The sequence below is a fragment of the Mastomys coucha genome, unplaced genomic scaffold, assembly GCF_008632895.1.
Source record: "Mastomys coucha isolate ucsf_1 unplaced genomic scaffold, UCSF_Mcou_1 pScaffold15, whole genome shotgun sequence".
Taxonomy (NCBI): Eukaryota; Metazoa; Chordata; class Mammalia; order Rodentia; family Muridae; genus Mastomys; species Mastomys coucha.
The window spans coordinates 61,545,904-61,566,934 of NW_022196897.1; the positions used below are offsets into that span (position 1 = coordinate 61,545,904).

A 21,031-nucleotide genomic window follows, 5' to 3' on the forward strand; every position below is an offset into this window, starting at 1 on the left:
CAAGCTCAATAAATCCTTTCAAGTGAATAAAGATAAAAAAGAAAAAAGTCAATATCTTTGCAATATCTAATTTGCAAAAACGAAAAGTCTCAGAAACCTGAGACTTTGTCTTTGAATATTTACTGAGGTACATCTTAAAGTGGGTCTCTGGTAGATGACTGCTGGAATCAGGAGAGAGGACCTCATCACACTATCTTGTCTTAGCTATGTTTGAATTTTCTATAAGAACACACTTAAAAGACATAAAATGGGATCCTATGGGTTTGGAAAATGGATAGATTGGCATTTGCAGAACTCATACTTAATTTAGAGAATTATCATATAATCTCTTCAGTGGGGATGATCCCTGGGCAAAGGGATAACGGCGTGGCATCTGCTCTGTCAGGTGAGAACAAAGTAAAAAGGTGAAATGACCAGGAAGGGGAGGCAGGAGGGAGGGGCATGGTGGCATTTTAAGCGAGGTGGCTATTTTAATGTTACAAGCCTTTGTTTTCCTGACGCTTAGCCACCTCATTAACCTACATGTCATTCTGAAGTATTTCGCCATGCTCTGATGATTAGATACTCACTTGCTAACAACACAACGCTTTAAATGCAAGCTCTTCCCTGGAGTCATGGTGAATTAATTTTCAATTAGTTTTCATTAATGAACTTCACTTTTATGGGCCTAATTGCTGTCCCGGCTTCAGGAAATGGAACAAGTACTTTGGTCAGATGCGGGCTAGAGAACTATTAGAAGATGCAAGGATATTTTGGGCTTTCTAGACTTTACTTCAGTCAGTGTCTAGAAGCTCATGGTCATGAGCCATATAACTCATACACCTATCCATGGAGCCCATGAATCTTCTCTTTTTATCATTAGCTGTATCTCATAATTATTTCAAGAGGGAAAAATTAGATTTAAGCAGAGAATGGGGATAACTGAAGGTCCCAGAGAAGTTGACAATGAGAAGGAATTATTCTCTTTCTCTTTCTGGGGAAAAACAGAGAGAGATAAAAGCGGCCTATGATGTCTTACTATAAGGTGATGCCTACATTTCCAGTGAACAAATGAGATTCTGAAAACTAGGTCATCATCTCAATGTCTTTCTCCATGGAGAAGAAGGAATTATGCTGTCCTCTGAAGCTTCAAGCTTCTCCAGAGAAACTCACAACCCCTCCTTCCCTGTGAGCATCATTGTTAAGCGTGGGGTAAACAATCTCTGTGCCTTTGTGGTGGTGCATTCCTTTCATCCCAGCACTGGGGAGGCAGAGGCAGGCAGATTTCTGAGTTCGAGGCCAGCCAGGTCTACAAAGTGAGTTCCAGGACAGTCAGGACACAAAGAAACCCTGTCTCAAAAGAAAAATGTATCAAGTAATAATTGCACATTGACTAAAACAACCCCCTCCACTTGTTAACACTTGTTATCTGTCTGCTGCATGGCATTCTATCCCAAATGGCTTTTATGTGAAAATAATACTAAATTCCTTCCTAACTTGGATAGTTTTAAATAACTATTAACTAATACCGTAGGACGGAACTTTCCTTAGCTGATTTACAGGCACTGCACATGTAAATCATACCAAGAATAAGTGTGGTTTGAAGTGGTGACTCCATGTTTTTACAGCTCAGGAGAGTCATTTACTCCTTCTGCTCCTTCGAGTTTTCTCATGTAGAAAGGTTTAGTACAGATTTTCTAGTCTCGAGTAATATTAGCCTAAAATCATTTTCAAATAGTCACAAATAAATATACACTTAAAAACAAAGAACATGGCAAAACCACTGTTTCCGAGTTGCTAATGAACTCATAGCCTGCGTGCACACACCCACAAACCCATATTGTAACAACCTCCCAGGAAGCCAGAGCAGTGCTCCAAGCCACAAGACATGACAGAAAGCTGCCTCTGTTCTTTCTATTCCCACTTTAAAAGTCTACATCTAAAAACTACCACACAGCCTGGGAACTTCAACTTCATTATTTTTTATATTTTAATTTTATTTATTTTTGACATATATTGAAAAAAATCATACAAACTATAAACCTCTCTGGAATATGATATAATGATGTAATGCTTGTCTACACTATGTAATTTGTAAATATAAGGGAACATACCTGTCTCCTCAAACAATCATTTCTTATAGCAAAAACACTCAAAATCCTTTCCCCTGGCTTTTTAGAAATTGTATTTGTTATGAGTTTACTGTCTAGACAGTGGTATACTAGAAAGAGCTCTGGTTTAGAGCCAGCCAGACCTGATTTAATCCCACTGCTGAGCTTACAAATACTTCTTTGGGAAGGTTTCAGGTCTCTGTCTGTTTTCTTGTTGGTAACTTAGAGATAACAATGCTTACATTATGAACGTTTTATGTGGATGGACTTATTGCAATTTTTTTAGGCAAGGTCTCATTATGTAGCCCTGACTGGTCTGGAACTCACTATGTAGACTAGGCTAGCCTCAAGGTCAAAGATGTATGCCTGCCTCTGCCTCCCCAGTACTTGGAATTGAAGATGTGTTCCACTACATCCAGATACCAGAATTTTTAATTTGTAATTTTTTAAAATGTTGAACAAAGTAGCTAGCAAAAGAGTAATCAAGCCACTAAGAGAAGATCCGGGCTTGCTTTGGCAGCACATATACTAAAATCAGAACAATACAGAGAAAAATGGCATAGCCCCTGAGCAAGGATGACATGCAAATTTGGGAAGCCTTCCACTTGTTTTTAATTAAAAAACAAGAAGATCTTAATAATTTCACCAAAGTCACTGTAAAAATATATGAAATCCAAAGCAGAATTGGGACAAATAACATTAGCTTCTATTTAATAAGAACCAAATAATCAGAATTCTTTTTATTTTGAGATCCTAATGTAATTACACCATTCTTCTCATCAGTTTCCTCCCTCTAAGCCTGTCCGTATACTTCTCCCTGCTCTCCTCCAAACTCATTGTAATTCTTGAGTAATTATCATTTCATGTATATATGTATATAAATATACATTCCTAAATGTAACTGGCTCAGTCCATATAACTTGTATATATGTTTTCAGGGATAACCGTTTGGCAGTGTACAAACTAATTGGTGTTCTCTTCCCGGAGATGTGGGGGAAGGCCAACCTCTCTTGCTCCCCACATTCCTTAGCTGCCTACATTTCTTTGTGTAGGGTTGAGACTCCATTGGTGTCTTAGTTAGAGATTTACTGCTGTGAACAGACACCATAACCAAGGCAACTCTTATAAGGACAACACTTAATTGAGGCTGGCTTACAGGTTCAGATGTTCAGTCTGCTATCATCATGGTGGAAAGGATGGCAGTGTGCAAGCAGACATGGTGCTGGAGGAACAGAGAGTTCTACATCTTGATCTGAAGGCAGTTAGGAAAAAATTACTTCCACACTAGGCAGAGCCTGAACATAGAGACCACGAAGCCTGCCTACACAGTGACACACTTCCTCCAACAAGGCCACACCTCTTCCAATAATGCCACACCTCCTAATAGTGCCACTTCCCATGGGCCAAGCAAATTCATACTACAGTGTGTCCCCCATGCAGATCGGCAATAAACAGAATTCTTTATAATCATAAACAATGGTAGTTTATGTTTCTACAGAGGGTCCCTCAGATTATGGGCCTCTGGTGGCTCAGGCTTGTAAGCCCAATACTTGGGAGGTTGAAGCAAGAGGAGGGTTGCAGAGAATTAGAGGTCAGCTTTGGGCTACACGGTACAGAGTAAGACCTTGTCTCCATAAAAAAGGAAAAGAAAGAAGAAAAGAAGGAAATAAGAAAGGATGGAATAAAGAAAAAACCAACAAAAGGAAAGAGGTAGAGAGGAAGAAGAGAGAGAAGAAGGGAGAGGAGAAGGAAGAGAAGGAGGGAGGGGAGAAAGGAGGGAGGGAAGGAGGGAAGGAAGGGGAGAGGGAAGGAGGGGGAGAGGAACGGAAGGAGGGGGAACTTTTGAATCATAAAGAAGGACAGTTATGTTTGATTTACTTTTATTTTTTTAAAGATCTATTTATTTATTTTATGTATATGAGTACACTGTAGCTGTAGAGATGAGCCACCATGTGGTTGCTGGGAGTTGAACTCGGGACCTCTGGAAGAGCAATCAGTGCTCTTACCTGACAAGCCATCTCTCCAGCCCTTGATTTACTTTTAATAATAAAGTTACCTTATTATGTTCTACTATCTTGATATACATGACCCAAAACTGAAAGTTCCATATATATAGAAATGTTTGCCACTCCAAGTTAACAATATTATCATTGTCCTCAAGTTCTTAAATATTTTTCTTGTGTTGAACATAAAGACAAGGGTACCTGTGAGGAAAGCTGGTCTTTGTCTATCAGGATTTATCAGAACAGATGTTTGCTTTCTTTGTCCTCATTCTCAAGTGATCTAATAATCACTGGCTTAAAGGATGAGCAGTTGTATCTTTTTTTTTTTTAGGTTTCCATAATTAAAAAAAACCTTTCTGTTTAATCAAAAATTTAGACATCTTTCAAAAGATCCTGACTACATAAACTTAATACCTTAAATAATTTTAAATGATTAAAGTACAGTTACTTAGATATCTTATAAAAGGGAAAATACTCTGTAGTAAGTGTAGGCTGTTCTGCAGAGCTATCACTGCAGGTTTCCACAGCTGTTTGATGAGCAAATGATACACTTAATTGTTCTCAATGCTCCTTCATTGGGGACCCTGTGCTCAGTCCAATGGATGGCTGTGAGCCTCTACTTCTGTATTAGTCAGGCACTGGAAGAGCTAGAGAAAGGACCCAAAGAGCTGAAGGGTTTGCAGCCCCTTATGAACTAACTAGTACCCTCAAAGCTCCCGGGAATAAATCACCAACCAAAGAGTACATGGTGGGACTCATGGCTCCAGCTACGTATGCAGGAGAGGATGGCCTAGTTGGTCATCAATGGGAGGAAAGGCCCTTGGCCTTGTGAAGGTTCTATGCCCCAGTGTAGGGGAATGCCAGGGCCAGGAAGCAGGAGTGGGTGGGTTGGTGAGCAGGGGAAGGGAGGAGGGAATAGGGTATTTTTTTCCGGAGGGGAAACCAAGAAAGGGGTACCATTTGAAATGTAAATAAATAAAATATCTAATAAAAAATGTTAAAAAGAAAAAAATTGTTCTCAATGCAACTTTACTAATGTCTTCAAGTTTTGTTCCATTTCAATAAATGACACTTGTACATGGTTTGAATACCCACATTAGACCTTTTTCTCTGCATCTAATTTGGAAAATAAATTACTATCCAGAACTCTGGATGTTCCTATTGATAATTTTAAAAGCGTGTATGTATGCTCTGTTTGAATTTTTAAAAATATTTCACTATGCATATGGCTCAATGGCAGGAAATGTGTTAAGTTGTGTGCAAGGCCCTGGTTCCTAGCATTGCAAAACTTAAAATAAAATAAAAACAAAAATATTTCCAGCATATGGAATTGTTCCATCATTAACTATCTTTATATTTGTATGCATCAGCATAAAAAACTGTTTTTGTTTTGACAGACAGAAACCAAAGGAAGCAAGGAAATGCACAATTAAACCAGCAAGGTACTGTGCCCATCCGGTGCTCAGCCAACTCAGGCTGTGCTAAGAGGGCCATTAACGCACATTCTTTTGTGTTATGATGACATATGGAAGGCTTCCAAAATTAACACAGTATTTTGCTGCTTACTGGCTTGTATCACAGGCTTAATACATTTTGCTTTTTTGTTTTGTTCTTTGAAAGACAGGAGGAGAGAGCATTTTTTAACCGCTTATGTATTTTGATAAGTTCTTTGAGTGTGTATAAAGCATTAAATATATTAAATAGATAATTTTAGGTAAGAAAACCATGAAAAACCACCATCACCCCCCCTTTTCCTTTAGTTGTCTACTCTGTAGCTACCCCTCATTCATTGACATAGCTTCCCTTTTTCTCTTTCTCTCAGGCAATCAGCATCTTTAAGAGGATCCTTGTGACCTAGTCTGGGGAGCTGGAGAAATGTCTCAGCGGTTCAGAGCACTTGCTACTTTCACAGAGGACTCAGTTCCCAGCTCATGAATGCAAGCTGATAACCATTTGTAACTGCGATCCCGTGGGCCCTGATGCCTCTTCTGACCACTGTGGGTTCCTGCTTCCATGCGGTACACATATAAACTCTCGGAGGGTCATGGACTTGCCTTCTGAAACTGCACCCAAGCCCCCAATTAAGTGATTTCTTTATAAATTGCTTTGGTTACAGCATCTCTTCACAGCAATAGAAAAGTAACTAAGATCGATTATAGAATTTCTTTATGGATAATGAACAAGTTTTGAAATAGATGTTTGAATAGCTATCAATGTAATCAATACCACTGATCTGAAACCTAAAAGTGGCAAAAAAAAATTGGTAAATTTTATGTAACTATGTAATGTTTTGTCACACAATAAAAGAGATGGAAGAAGAAATTGGCATGTCATACCACATATTTAAAAAGAAAAGAAAAAGAAGGAAAAACCTTAATACCCTGAGCCCAGCACACTAACCATATACTGATCCCATAGACAGTCCTTATTATCAGTAATTTTAATGATTTTTTAGAAAAGATTTCTCCATGTAGCCCTGGCTGTCCTAGAACTCATCCTATAGACCAGGGTGGCCTCGAACTCAGAAACCCACCTGCCTCTGTTTCCCAAGTGCTGGGAGCCTGGCTTTGGTAGACAGTCTTAACAGGGCCCTCCCTTTCATCCCTCCCCCAACAGCCAGACATGGATGGAGCTGTATTAGATTCTGCAGAGCAGCCCGACCTCTGTCTGACTACCCTAAGAAGTGTCACATGATGTCGCCTAGATTGTGGACTCAACAATTAAGCCCAGTGTACCCCTCAAAACTGTGAAATGTCATAAAGTGCTTTCTGGTTTGGGGATAATCTGTCATCCTGCAGCAGACAGCCTTGCTTCCTCTACTTCCCAGGAATCAGTTGACCTGGTAGCCCCTGGATGCCTGGAAAATGGAATGGGCTAAGAGTGCTCAGCTCAAATCTCAGGGCTTTGGAGAAATATTTGGATACTGTAAGGCATCCGTCTCCCTCACCTCACACCCACAAGAGCAAACCATTTTAAACATGGTATTCAAGTTGCCGGTAAGTATTCTTGACATATGAAGGCCAAACTCAATCAAATATCAAGAGTTTAAAAACAACACTTTATTTTCACTCATAAAGGGTAAAATTATTCTCTTTACTAAAATGGCAAACAGAAACATGGTTCTATATTCACATAGACTCAAAAATCTTCTTTGGAGATATCTTAGACACTACGCGCATATGACCAGTGAAGCCTGTGTCCTGCGGAGAAGGTAACCACTTGAAGCAATGACAAATAGTAGCTCCACAAAAGGCCCTTTAGGCAGGTGTCAGGAGGCCTGGGTCATCGCTTGGTTCTACCCAGCAGGCATAGGCAGGACATCTGCTCCCTCAGGAAGTCAGCTGCCTCCTCCACAGAAAGGAATAAAGCAGTCGTCCTAGTTGCACGACAGACTATGCACTCCTAGACACAATCAGCCAGGCTGGATCCAAGACCAGTCACATCAGAATCATTGTGGGTATGTCTATCTACATGGTAGAACATGTACTTATTATGCATGAGGCCTTGGAATTAGTCACCAGTACCAAAAGAAAGACGGGCCCCAATTCGACCAAGTGTCAGGAGCGTGGGGAAGCAAGAGAAAGAAGGAAATGGGAGATGATGAAGTAAATGCAGAGAGATCAGAGGCTTAAGTCAAAGAATGGCTTAAAACCTAGAAAGGACTGGGGAACCCAGCTCAATGTGTGAACTGCCTGCTGCTCTTGCTTTCTGCCATTCTGAACTCCACAGAATTCAGTTGGACAATGTTTGGTTAGGGTTTCTATTGCTGTGATGAAGCAGTATAACCAAAGGAACTTGGAGGAAAGCGCTTATGGACCGCCCACTTCTACATTGTACTCCATCATTGAAGGAAGCCAGGACAGGAACTCAAACAGGGCAGGAAACTGGAGGCAGGAGCTGATGCAGAGGCCATGGAGGAGTACTGCCTACTGGTTTCTTCCCCATGGCTTGCTCAGCCTGCTTTCTTATAGAACTCAGGCTCCTGTTAAGGGGCAGCCCCACCCACAATGAGCTGGACCTTCCTTCCCACATTAATCACTAATTAAGAATATGCCCCACAGCCTTCCCTACAGCCCAGTCTTATGGAGGCATTTTTCTCAATTGAGGCTCCTTCCTCTCTAGTGACACTAGTTTGTATCACACTGGCATAAAACTAGCCAGCACAGATAAATACTGGTTTAAACTACTTTGAGTGAGTTGAATGATATTTATCATTGCCTTTATTTTTGTCTGGAAAGAAGCACTAGGAATGTGTAGATAGGGATGGAGAGATATTGGAATTAAAGAGTGTATGCTATACCCAAGTTCAGCTTCAAATACCCACGTTGGGTGGCTCACAACCCTATAACTTCAGCTGTAGAAAGATAGGACATTGGCAGGTAGTGGTGCACGCCTTTAATCCCAGCACTTGGGAGGCAGAGGCAGGTGCATTTCTGAGTTTGAGGCCAGCCTAGTCTACAGAGTAAGTTCCAGGACAGCCAGGGCTATACAGAGAAACCCTGTCTCAAAATACCCCACCCCATTAAAAAAGAAAAATGGGACGACTTTGACCTCTACAGGAACCTGTGTTCATGTGCACAGGTACCAGGCAGACACACTTAATGAAAAATAATGTAAACAGTAAATCTTTTACAAAGAGCATGTAGTCTGGTGCCAGGAAAAATGCACCCATATGCAATACTGGCACAGCTGTTATGGGAGTAATCAACTGCTCTCTCCTTGGATTTGAGACCTACTCCAAAAGGACTGTCCATATTTGGAACTATAAGCCCATTAAAATTCCATTGTAGAGAATGTCATAGGACTGAAGGAAAAGCCAATTCTGCTGTTGAGCTAAACTGGCATAATCTCAAATCAGCTTCCAAATACAAATATATATATATATATATACATATATATATATATGCATATATATGTATATATATATGTATATATATATACATACATATATATATATGTATATATATATACATACATATATATATATATAAAACTGTCACTCTCAACCTTAGTTCTAGATGTTTCTTCCCATGAAGGCAGAGACTTGTGGCTTTTTAACTTGCAAAGAACACATGAGTATTGGTTGCTCAGCACTAAATAAGACATTTCTATCAACCCCTCCCAGGCTCAGAGAACACTACAAAAGGGAGGTGGTGTAAGAGCTGGAAGACAGAGAAGGTTGAAAAAAGTTTTCCTCTGGGAGAAACCCAGCCACTGCAACCACACACTCTAAACAGCTATCCATGCTGTTTGTTCAGACCTATGCTAGGTCTGAACAAGAGCAAAGCCATTGATAGCCTGGTGAGGGTGGCAGAGGAGTCAGGAGACCCTACCCCTCACTGCTGAACTATTTTCTACAGATAAATTTAATGAAAGAAGGAGATATCATCTTCAGTTTTGTCCAGTGGTGATTCTCAGGCACCAATGGATAGTCCCAATCCAGTGGTCATAGAATGGTTAAACGAAATAGGTGACACAGCAAAGCCAAAGTGATGAATCTGAGAAAGAGATAGGTCGGAATGAGGGAGGGCTTATAGGAGCAGAGGAGAAAAGAGATGGTGGAGACTGAGAGTAACCAAAATGCATTTTACATGTGAGAAAGAAATTACCAAAGAATAAAAATTAAAATTCATTTTTTCAAGAGTACATAGGTTGGGAATGGGGTAGGTGGTTCAGTAGAGAAAGTATTTGTCATGCAGTCATAAGGATTTATGTTCAGATACCCTACACCTGTAAAAGTCAGTGCAGTGGCATGTGTAGGTAACCCTAGCACCAAGGGTGAAAACTAGTGGATCCCTGGTACTGCTGGCAGTCAGTCTAGTAAAAACTGGTGTGTTTTGTGTTCAATGAGAGATTTCTTAAATAGAAAAGAAGGTGGAAAGTTTCAAAGGAAGATATACAGTGTCAACCTCTGGCCTCTCATCTATAACTTCTGTCTGAGTTCCTCTTCTTTGCTGTGTAGAGACACCATAACTAAGGCAACTTATTGAAGAAAAACATTCAATTGGTGGCTTGCTTACAGCTTCGGAGGGTCAGTCCTTTATCATCGCAGCAGAAAGTAGACAGCCATGTTGCTGGAGTTAATAAACTTAGAGCATTATATTGATAGATAAATAGATGAGAGAGAGAGAGAAAGAGAGAGAGATAGGTAGGTAGATACAGAGAGAAAGAGAGAGAGAGAGAGAGAGAGAGAGAGAGAGAGAGAGATGCAGAGAGAGAGAGAGAGAGAGAGAGGGAGAGAGAGAGAGAGAATAGAGACTGGGCCTGGCATGGGCTTTGAAACTTCAAAGCCAACCCTCAGTGACACACCTTCTCCAACAAGGCCACACCTCCTAATCCTTCCCAAAGAGTTCCACTGCAGAGACCAAGCATTCAAACAAATGAGGCTATGGGGGACATGCTCATTCAAACCATCATAACCTCACACTCAATGTGCACACATGCAGAAGCACAATAAAGAGAAGGGAAAGAAAAATCTCAGGACAGATAAGTCCCCCAATATCCTTCTTGGTTTTTTCTTCTAACATAATACATATCTTACTACATCCAAATTGACACCACCTTTATAACTCTTCCATTAAAGCCAAACTAGATTTAATGCAAGAAATGGCATACCATTTCCTTTGTGTCAACTATTTCTTTTGTGTAACTGATTATATAGAATGGATGGAATTGAGAAACTGGGGCAGAAGGATCAAGTGTCTCTAAGAACAGCCAAGGATCCCAGACCAGAGGGATTCCCAAACATACACAAAGGATCTTATGAAGATGGCTACTTAGCACAGAGTAGCCCAAGACAAATGGTACACACAGCCAGTGTTGACCCAGACCTCAAAAAAAAATGCTGAAGATCCCTGCAGTTCCTGTCATGTGTGTTTCTGACCAAGGGTACACCAAACGAGCCAGTCCAAATGGTTATGAAGCCCCTCTATTCTAATTCAGTTTTTTTATATTTATGCTATTTCTCTCTGTGTGTATGCACATGTGTGATGGGTGCCTGCAGAGGCCAGAAGAGGATATCAGATCCCTAGAGCTAGAATTACAAGTAATTGTAAGCTGCCAGACATGGATTCTGGAACTGAATCCAAATCATCTACAAGAACAGCAAGGTTCTCTTAATCTCTGTCTGATCCATCTCTCCAGGACCCCACTGCCAAGTTTAAATTCTTGTAAGATAACGTTCCTGTTCTGTTTCAACCAACTATCTCTATTGTCAATTCATTAAGTACACCATAACATGAATTCTTATTCTATTTGCCCATTTGCTCCATTGTGAACAGAATATAGTTAAATTCAAACACTTTTTTGATACTCCTTTGAATGGTGTTTGTACTGTTTCAAATTTACTACAAAGCTGCACCTTGTAGCACATGCCTGCAGACCCAGGACTCTAGAGGTTTCCATTTGTGAGGCGGTACCATGGGCCAATGTTGTATGATGTACATAATATCCACAAGTTCTATGATTTCTGATCACACAACCAGACTGACCTGGAAGAATCAAAGAACCTTAATGAACAAGTGATTAAGACTTGTTCTATGTGCCCAGGGCTAAAACTAGACTCAATGACTCCTAGAAAAGCTGGTCTCAACTCAACTTGGGGGAAAGCAACCAATGGATTTGCCATGATGCATCAAATTGCCTCTGGACAAAGTAAGTTTTCTACTTTCCAACACAGCAACACTGTACTTTTTAATAGACAGATTTGACCCAGGAGCTCCCAAAAAGGCTGAAACCAATATAGTAACTTGAAGTTATCAGTGAATACAATTGACTCCAGGTTCATAGTCTGTTATTCCATTCATCAGTAAGATGGTGCCCAAGCTGCTGGTTCTAGCTGGCAGCCACTTGTAGGGTGGTTCTTGGCCCCTACCATCTTCTATGGAATCTATTAATTCCTTTTCTTTTGCCCTGAGCCCCTTCTTTGGCAGCTGGTTTTTACTTCAAATTACAAATAATTTTCTCTCTGGGTACTGTCTCAGTCCCCAACTTACAGTTAACATTTTAGGTAAGTGCTTGCCATTCATCATCTTAAGGAATTTGCAAATTTAAACTTACAGCATGTGGTGGGTTATATGTGCATCTGTATGTAAACACATGTGTGCTAATTCAAATAGCCCTGCTGTATCATTCTCACACATCCTGAACTGGAAGAAAGTAGAAATGGCAGACTCTCCAGACAGAGTCCCCATTTTCCATCACCATTAGTGTACAATTCTCCACAGCTTTGCAACTCAGAGAAATATTGAAAGGTCTCCAACTGTCTTGTGGGTAGTTAAATTAGATTACCTGTAATTGTTTTCCCAAGCCTGAGAATTTTTGACTCTGATAATTAACTTGAATGGAAATCAGCCTTCAAATGGGACTATTTCCCATATTCGTCTTTCAGCCACACATTATAAATCATCCTGCCTGGTCCTCTGAGATCAGTGATGGGGAAGTAAATGAAAAAAATCAAAATACAAATGAATTTGTTGATTATTTAGTTGCAGCCAAGATGTCAAAATGAGTAAGAGTTCATTCCATGCTCAGAAATTCCATTGTCTAGTAGGGAACTAGAGCCATTTCAGAGCATTTAATAGCATTATGAAGAAGCAATAGAAGAAGATACATTCAGAGTGTCATGAGCCTGCAGACGAGAGACACTTAGCTGTAGGCTTAGTTTTTCAAATCCTACTTTTTTTTGTTTTGTTTTTGTTTTTTTTGAGACAGGGTTTCTCTATATAGCCCTGGCTGTCCTGGAACTCACTCTGTAGACCAGGCTGGCCAGGAACTCAGAAATCCACCTGCCTCTGCCTCCAAGTGCTGGGATTAAAGGTATGGGCCACCACCGCCCAGTCAAAACCTACTTTAATAAGGGGCCTCCAATGTTTTGATTCCCCTTCTATCCCATCATATAAGGTAGGGAAGAAAAGATGGTAAATAGGACAAGGGGATGTGGACCTATTTAGAAGTAGTTCTTTGGGGCTATTCCAATCTCCATTGTCAGGATACCAGCAGTCCAGTTCGGTAGTGTCATAATACAAACAAACCAGGTCAAAAGTGTCACCAAACATAAATCAGCAACAGTGGCACGATACAGCAGAAACAACCAGGCCTCCACCAAATCAACAAGAGTCAGCAAGAGCAACCAGAACCAGCCAGAAGGCCAAGAGAAGTTCCCAGCCATGCCTTTCCCAGTGAAAACTCAAGAGTAACAAAGTGTTGCACAGCTAGCAGCTCTGCATGGATGTCGTCACTATCTGTTGGGTCATACTTTTTTTTAAATGTTTATTTATTTATTTTCTACATATGAGTACACTGTCACTGTCTTCAGACACACCAGAAGGAGGCATCAGATCCCATTACAGATGATTGTGAGCCATCATGTGGTTGCTGGGAATTAAACTCAGGACTACTGGCAGAGTGGTCAGTGCTCTTAACCTCTGAGCCATCTCTCCAGACCTCATGGGTCCTACTTATACTCTATCCAAACATCACATGTCCTCTCTGGGGTCTTTGTCAGCAAAACACCACATGAGTCCATATCACATGACCCAATCAAAATTTCCTCTTCACTGAGCCTATTTGAGGTGGGCATAAGATACAGGGCTTGAAAATTATCCAGAGGGAATGATTATTAAGATGGCCCTTAAACTAATAACCTTGAACAAGGAAGATGGCTTGATGGGTAAAAATGCTTTCCATACAAGCCTAAAGATCAGAATTCATTACCCAAGTTCAATACACAGGACTCACAATGGAGGTAGAGAACTGACTTCCAAAACTTGTCCTTTGACCTCCCTTTGAACCATGTTGTATATAACTTCACTCACACATACAAACATTATACATACCAACAATAACAATAATAAACTAAATTTTAAGATAAAAATAATAGAACCTGCACTGGCATTGATGAGGACATATGAGCATCATGAGTAGTGTAGTACATCAGGGAAATTATACTTGGAAACAAGACATCAGGGCCAACATGCCTATTAACATCTTTGTTGAAATCTGTTGAGGGCAGGACTGTCAGTATAACTACACGGTCAAATACATGTTCTCTCAATTCACTTCCCAGCAAAACAACAACAACAAAAAAGTCTGGGTGGCAGGGTAGACATACGTTCAGCATTGTAAGAGTTTCCAAAGTGATATATGACTTTATATGGCCATTGGCAGAGAACAAGACTTATAGTGGCTTTATAACCTCAGCAATGTAAATGCTGTCAGCCCTCTTCCTTTAAGCTTAATGAAACGTTAAACAAAAACATGTTTAGTACCTGCTAACATTTTTTCAAAATGCTCATTACTAGAGAGAATTTCAGAGATTTAAGTAACAGGTTAGGTGGACTAATCATCTAGATCTCTTTTTTAATGTGTGAATGTTTTGCCTCCCTGTAGGTCTGTGAGCCACAAACATGCAATGCTAGAAGAAACCAGAACAGGGTCTCATACCTCTGGGAATGAAGTTACAGAGAGCTCTGAGCTTCCATGTGAGTGCTGGAAATATAACCCAGGTCCTCTAGAAGAACAGCCAGTGCCCTTGACCACTGAGCTATCTCTCCAGCCCCAGTATTTTATCTTTTTAGAGACTCTCCATTTTCTTTTATTCTTTGTAATATTTTTGTTAAGGCAAATGGACTTTGGTAAGTGAAGTGGCTCAACTGTAGGGGTGCTTCCTCCCAGGCCTGACCATTGGAGTTCAACTCCCAGGACCCACAGAGTGGAAGGAGAGAAGAGACTCCTATAAGACATCCTCTGACCTTGACACATGTGGTGATATATGTGCCCTCCCACACATATAATTATGCACACACATACACACACAAATAAATGTAATATTTAAGGAAAAATTAATTAGATGGTCTCTAAAGTTTCCCACTAACTAGATTTTGCTGATAAATGTCTTTAAATAGTCCTCTGTATTTTCTGTAAATTATACTACTTTGAATTTTTGAGCTTAGCTACACTCAAGTTCAGTTTTTGTGACCACACAGCTGGACACTCTGTGCTGTGTTCTTCTACCAGGAAGTGTTCCACATGCTGCTTCTCTCTCCTGTGTCAGCATTGTTGATACCCAGTCATCCTGGACAGCAAAATAAGAATATTACTTTTCATTCATTTCTATATTGAGATACATTGCTTAGGAGACACTATCAGTTTCTTAATGTGCATGATGCCACTTTCATCAACAGACAGAGAAAGGCATAATGAAGGGCTAGAGAGATGGCTCAGAGGTTATAGAGCACTGACTGCTCTTCCAGAGATCCTGAGTTCAATTCCCAGCAACCACATGGTGGCTTACGACCATCTGTAGCAGGATCCTATGCCCTCTTCTGGTGTTTCTGAAGACAGCTACAGTGTACTCATATACATAAAATGAATAAATTTTTAAAAAGAGAGTAACTGTGTCTCAAAAAATTATAAGAGAAAAAAATATAAAATTCTTTAGCAATTACAGAAAGGAGTATGCAAGTTAATTTTAAAAATTAAAAATAGAGCTACTATATGACTCAACAGACCTGCTGTTGACTATATGTTCATAAGAATGCAAGTCGGGGGGCTGGGGATATGGCTCAGCTGTTAAGAGCACTGACTACTCTTCCAGAGGTCTTGAGTTCAATTCCCAGCAATCACATGGTGGCTCACAACTATCTGTAATGGCATCTGATGCCCCCTTCTGGTGTGTCTGAAGACAGCAACAGTATACTCACATACATATAATAAATAAATAAATCTTTAAAAAAAAAGAATGCAAGTCAGTACATCCTCAAAGTGATGTCTAAGCAGCCATGCAGCATTATTCACAGTGGACATCACACAGAAGAAAACAGTCCACTGAGAAATGTATGCACACATAAAATGTGATGTATACATACTCTGGACTGCTTTCAGAAACAAAGACAGAAATCCTTCCATCTGCAACAATGTGGAAGATCCTGGAGAACTTTACACTAAGTAAAAATGTTAGTGTAAATAAGCTAATCCATAACAGGAAACTGCTGTATGTGTCCACCTATATGATGTACTTGTAATACTCAAATGCACAGAATTACTGAGTAGGAATAGTGGCCAGACACTCAGAGGGTAAAGGGAATGATGGGTTCCAGGGTTTAAACCATTAGGTATGCTAAATGATTAAGTTCTAGTCATCTTCTACACACTACTTCTGTGAGTAAACAGTACAGTATCTATACCTCAGATTGGGATGGAAGAGGCACTGCTGACACAGCTCAGTGGTAGACCAGTTGTCTTCCGTAGAGCATGTGTGAAAGCTCTAAACTGAAAGCCCAGGACCATTAAAAAAAATTGTCTAACTTTGTTAAATACTTTAACTACATACAAAGGATTAAAAGGAAACCCTGGGTGCTATTCAATGTTTCTTAGCTTAGTTGTAATTACAGCTATTTGCATGTGTCAAAACCCACAAATTTATACACTTTAAGTATGTGTAGAGCTTTGTATATTGATCATGCTTTCTGTAACATGCATGGACTTGGGATTGATCTGCCTTGGGGGATGAGGGAGGGAACAAAGGACAGACAAAGAAAACCTGCAAGTAAGTGAGCTGTGCACTCTAATGGGGAAGTACTAACAGCGTTCTGATAACTCAGAGCCTTTATTATGTACTGCATGAACCAGAAGAAGGAGGTGGGTTAGCTACACTTCCTAGGTCTCTGTAGGGAGCAATCTTAGTTGCAGTCATTGAGGGAGGAAGATGGAAGAGATAGTTTCTGCAGACACCAGATTTAGCTAAAGGCCACTCTGTAAATATCCAAACTTGAACCAAAGGAAGGCTTTGCAGTTCCTCTGATCCTGGCCCAGGGAAGGCCTTCCTGTTCCCAGGGGTCTGAGGCATTGGGATCTTGGCATGGCTGTACTCCTGCCTCTTACACCTTCACTTGTCATCTGCTCTCTGCACTATCACAGTAAGGTTGTTCTGTAAAGGCAATTCAGAGTAGGGCAAGTTGGCTCCACTGGTAAAAGCACTAGCCACACAAGCCTAAGGAACTAAGTTCTATCCTTAACCCATGCCTAGAACCCACAGTAGACAAAGAGTACCCTCTCTGAAGTTGTTCTCTGACCACAAATGCACAGTGAGACTTGTGAGTTCTCTTGTGCGCTCTCTCTCTCTCTCTCTCTCTCTCTCTCTCTCTCTCTCTCTCTCTCTCTCTCTCTCTCTCTCTCCCCCTCACTCTCTTTCTCTCTCAAGAGATTAGGCTCTCTTGAGATTAGGCTAAATAAAGTAGGCTTAGATTTTTCTCTAAACCTACCTTATTTAGGCTTCTCAAGGGAGAAAGAGAGAGAAACAATAACAATAATAAATAACTTAAGGGGGTGGGATGGGGGGTTTTCAGAGGGGAAACCAGGAAGAAGGATAATAGTTGAAATGTAGATAAATAAAATAACCAATAAAATTAAAAATAAATAAATAACTTAAAGTTTTAGAAGATAATGTAAGTTTTTAATATTTATTTTATTTATATGCATGTGTTTCTGACTATATGTGTATACCCACAGAGGCATCAGATCCCCTGGATCTAGAATTACAGATGGTTGTGAGCTGTGTTAGAAGGACTGGGAACCAAACCTAAGTCCTCTGACAGAGCAGCTGGTGCTCTTCACTGCTGAGCCAGTGCTCTTCACTGCTAAGCCATCTCTCCAGCCCTAAATTCTTAACGTTTTCCTTATATTTTCCAATTTTTAAAGTTGAAGTTTGCTAACATACTTCAATTAATCTGGGACAATTATGTTGTTAGGAAAACTCATGTATTTAAGTATTTGATGTGATTCAGCCCAGTTATTAACATTTTTATTACATTTATTTTATGTAAGGGCATGGATATACAGGGGCCAGACTGCTAGTAGATGTTAGAAGACAATCTGTGGGAGTCATTTCTCTCCTTCGACCATGTGGGTCCCAGGATTCAAACTCAGCATGAGGCTTGGCGGCAGGTGCCTTCTCCCTGGCCATGTTGACCAACAAGTTTGAAGCATTGATATGCTTTGAAACTTTAAAAATTTTCAATATTGTATGTGACTGTCTTTGTGATTCACATCATTGTGCAGTATAAGGCAGTGTTGGGAAGGGACACAATCTTTACAAGAGTATAACAATGCCTAACAATGCCCAGAAGCATTAGAGTACCCGTGCTAGTCCAGCCTCGTGTGTACATTCGCCAGAAAAACTCATATGGGTGTGGATTAGGCTTGTGGTATTCTGTACTATAGCAAGATTCATAGAAAGCTACTATACCTTGGGCAGCATTACAGAGTAGTTGTTTTATCAGAGTTTTAAAATAATAGCTTAAGTTCAAATCCTGGCCCCACCAGTCAAACTCAGTAAAAGTTCTACCTCTTTCTTCCTGATTTTCCCCTCCAGTAAAATACGCTCAAAGGTGTTACGGTGCTATGACGATAATTACTCCACTCGAGCACCACTTGTGTGGCATACAGTGAGCCCTCAATGGTGTAAGATGTTGGCTTAGATTTTTCTCTAAACCTACTTTATTCTTAAACTGTTCAACCTCCCTTCTTGCCCACTAATCAGAGGTAGGAGAGAAAGAAGGTTAATAGGAAAAGGGGGTTATAGACTTGTTTAGAAGTAGTTCTTTGGGGGCAATTCCACTCTTTGTTGTCAGGATACCAGCAGTCCAGTTCAATAGCAAACACCAAACACAAATCCATAGGGGAGGCTCAATCCAGCAGAAACCACAAGGCTCAGCTGAGTTGGCACAAGAATCAGTGAGAGTGCCATGAGAAGTTCTTTGGTGCATTTCCCTCTACTAAGTGAAGACAAGTGAAGACCAGTGAAGACCAGCAGACCAGTGAAGTGTCACATGGCGCCGCAATGCAAGAAGGACCTCTCACTGTTTGTGGTATTCCATTTATACTCTTTCCAAACATCGCATGCCCTCTCAAGTATTTGATCCAGCAAAGCAACACATGCCCTCTCAAGAGTGAGCTCCAACAAAACATCCTCTCCCAAGACAACTTCCAGAAAAGCATCATATGGTTTCCACTTCACCAATGAGTGACAATGTGAGACCTCAGATGCATGTAGGAGTCCCTGACCTCTAGTCCCAGATGGGAAGGGAAACACACCTATTGGGTGCAAGAGGCAGCTGAAGCACAGTGTGTGTTCACTTTCATAGTTCATGGGAGAAGTTAAAGAGTTCTCGTGTTTGTAGTATATACCTGATTAGTTTTAATCTCCTTAACTCATTTTTCCTAAGGGCTTCTTTGGTGCCTTGGAGAGCATCTTCCCTGTATCAATGTGGTCGATCCCCAGCATGGTCCTGGATGGAAGCATATTCTATTATCCACACTTGACAAACAATGGAGTTAGTGGCAACCTGGCCAAGATCATGGGGCCTTCTGGCTTCACTGGCAATTTTCTCCTACCATAGTGTGGTCTCCTTTCCTAGCCAATTAATGTATTCATCAATAACTATTTATCTAGCATCTGTTCATTTGTTAGCCCTGTTCTATGATTCACAAAGTATTGCTATGCCAGTGTATTCAGTAGTGAGGCAAAGAAGTTGACACTGACCAAAATTTCTGCTTCACAGGGTTTATAGTCTAGTGAAAGGAGACCTGAACCAAATAAATAATAGAAAATATCATGTCATATGCCCAGCAGTGCTAAGGAAAAACAAGGAGGGAATAGGTTGTATAAGTTAGCAAAAATCAAAGAGCCATGGCTTTTGACAGGTCAGTGAAGGACTTGCTGAGAAAGTGACATTTGGTTGAGTAAAGAAGGGAAGAGAAGAGCTGGAGAGATGGATCTGTGGTTAAGAGGACTACCTGCACTTCCAGAGGTTCTGAGTTCAATTCCCAGCAACCACATGGTGCCTCAGAACCATCTGTAATGTGATCTGATGCCCTCTCCTTGCATGCAGGTGTACAAGTAAATAGAACACTCATATGCATAAAGTAGATTTATAAAATGGCGCAGGGTATGGAGGGACTTCATATATTCTCTTGAGGAGCTACCATCCAGGAAGAGAGGTAGCAAGAATAAAGGTCTTAGGGAGAGGCAGTCCTGATGTGTCCAAGGAACAGCAAGATAGATTTATAGTCATAGGGAAATGTAAACATCACCTGTTAATAAAAAAGCCGATGGCCAACGAGCTGAGGTAGGAGATAGAAGGTGGGATGCTGGCAGGAAGAGAGAAGATTCTAGGAAATAGTAAGAGATAAAAAAGAGATGGGGAGAGCTGAGAGAGACAAAAGGAAATACAGACTGAGAAGACAGTGTAAACCAGGAGGGAGACGCTGAGGAGATGCTAAACTTCTAAGAAGCAGGCCGTGACTGAAGGAGAGGGAACTAACCACTTGGTAGACATAGAATAGTTTAAATGGGTTAAATAAGTTATGAGCTAGTCAGGGAGTAAGCCAAAGTTTGTGGCCTAGGCATTTAATAATAAGGAATTAGTCTCAGAGTCGTTATTGATGGGAACTAAGAGACTGGAAGTAAAAACGGATCTAAAAATTACTTTTACAGAGAAGGCAGCAAGAAACACTTCACCAAGACCAAATAGTTTAATCTTTAGCAATTGTAAATTCACTAGTTTTTATTCTGAGGTATAGGGGACGTCATCAGATGATGTGCAGGAACAAAAATAAGTAAAAATAATAATAATAAGATAACTGCAATTGTTGTTTGTTTCTGTTTTGTTTTGTTTTTTGAGGCAGGGTCTCACTATGTAGCTCTGGCTACCCTGGAACTCACTATGTAGAACCAGGATGGCCTCAGACTCACAGAGATCTGTCTGCCTCTGCCTCCTGAGTGCTGGGATTAAAGGTGTGCATCACCACATCCAACCAACCTAATAATGAGGATAGAAAAGCCTCAATATATACATCTCTTCTTAAGTGCTGTAATGATGTGCCAAGTTTACTCAAGCTCTTAGCAAATGTCCACAAATGACATCATTATCAGAAAAT

General features: G+C 40.5%; 1 non-coding gene across 1 annotated transcript; it reads left to right on the forward strand.

The window, feature by feature from the left end:
• The first annotated feature begins 2,598 nt into the window (after nucleotides 1-2,598).
• LOC116092670 lies at nucleotides 2,599-2,701 on the forward strand. The gene has a single exon (XR_004119406.1). It is a non-coding gene; the product is annotated as a U6 spliceosomal RNA (small nuclear RNA).
• The last annotated feature ends 18,330 nt before the right edge of the window (nucleotides 2,702-21,031 follow it).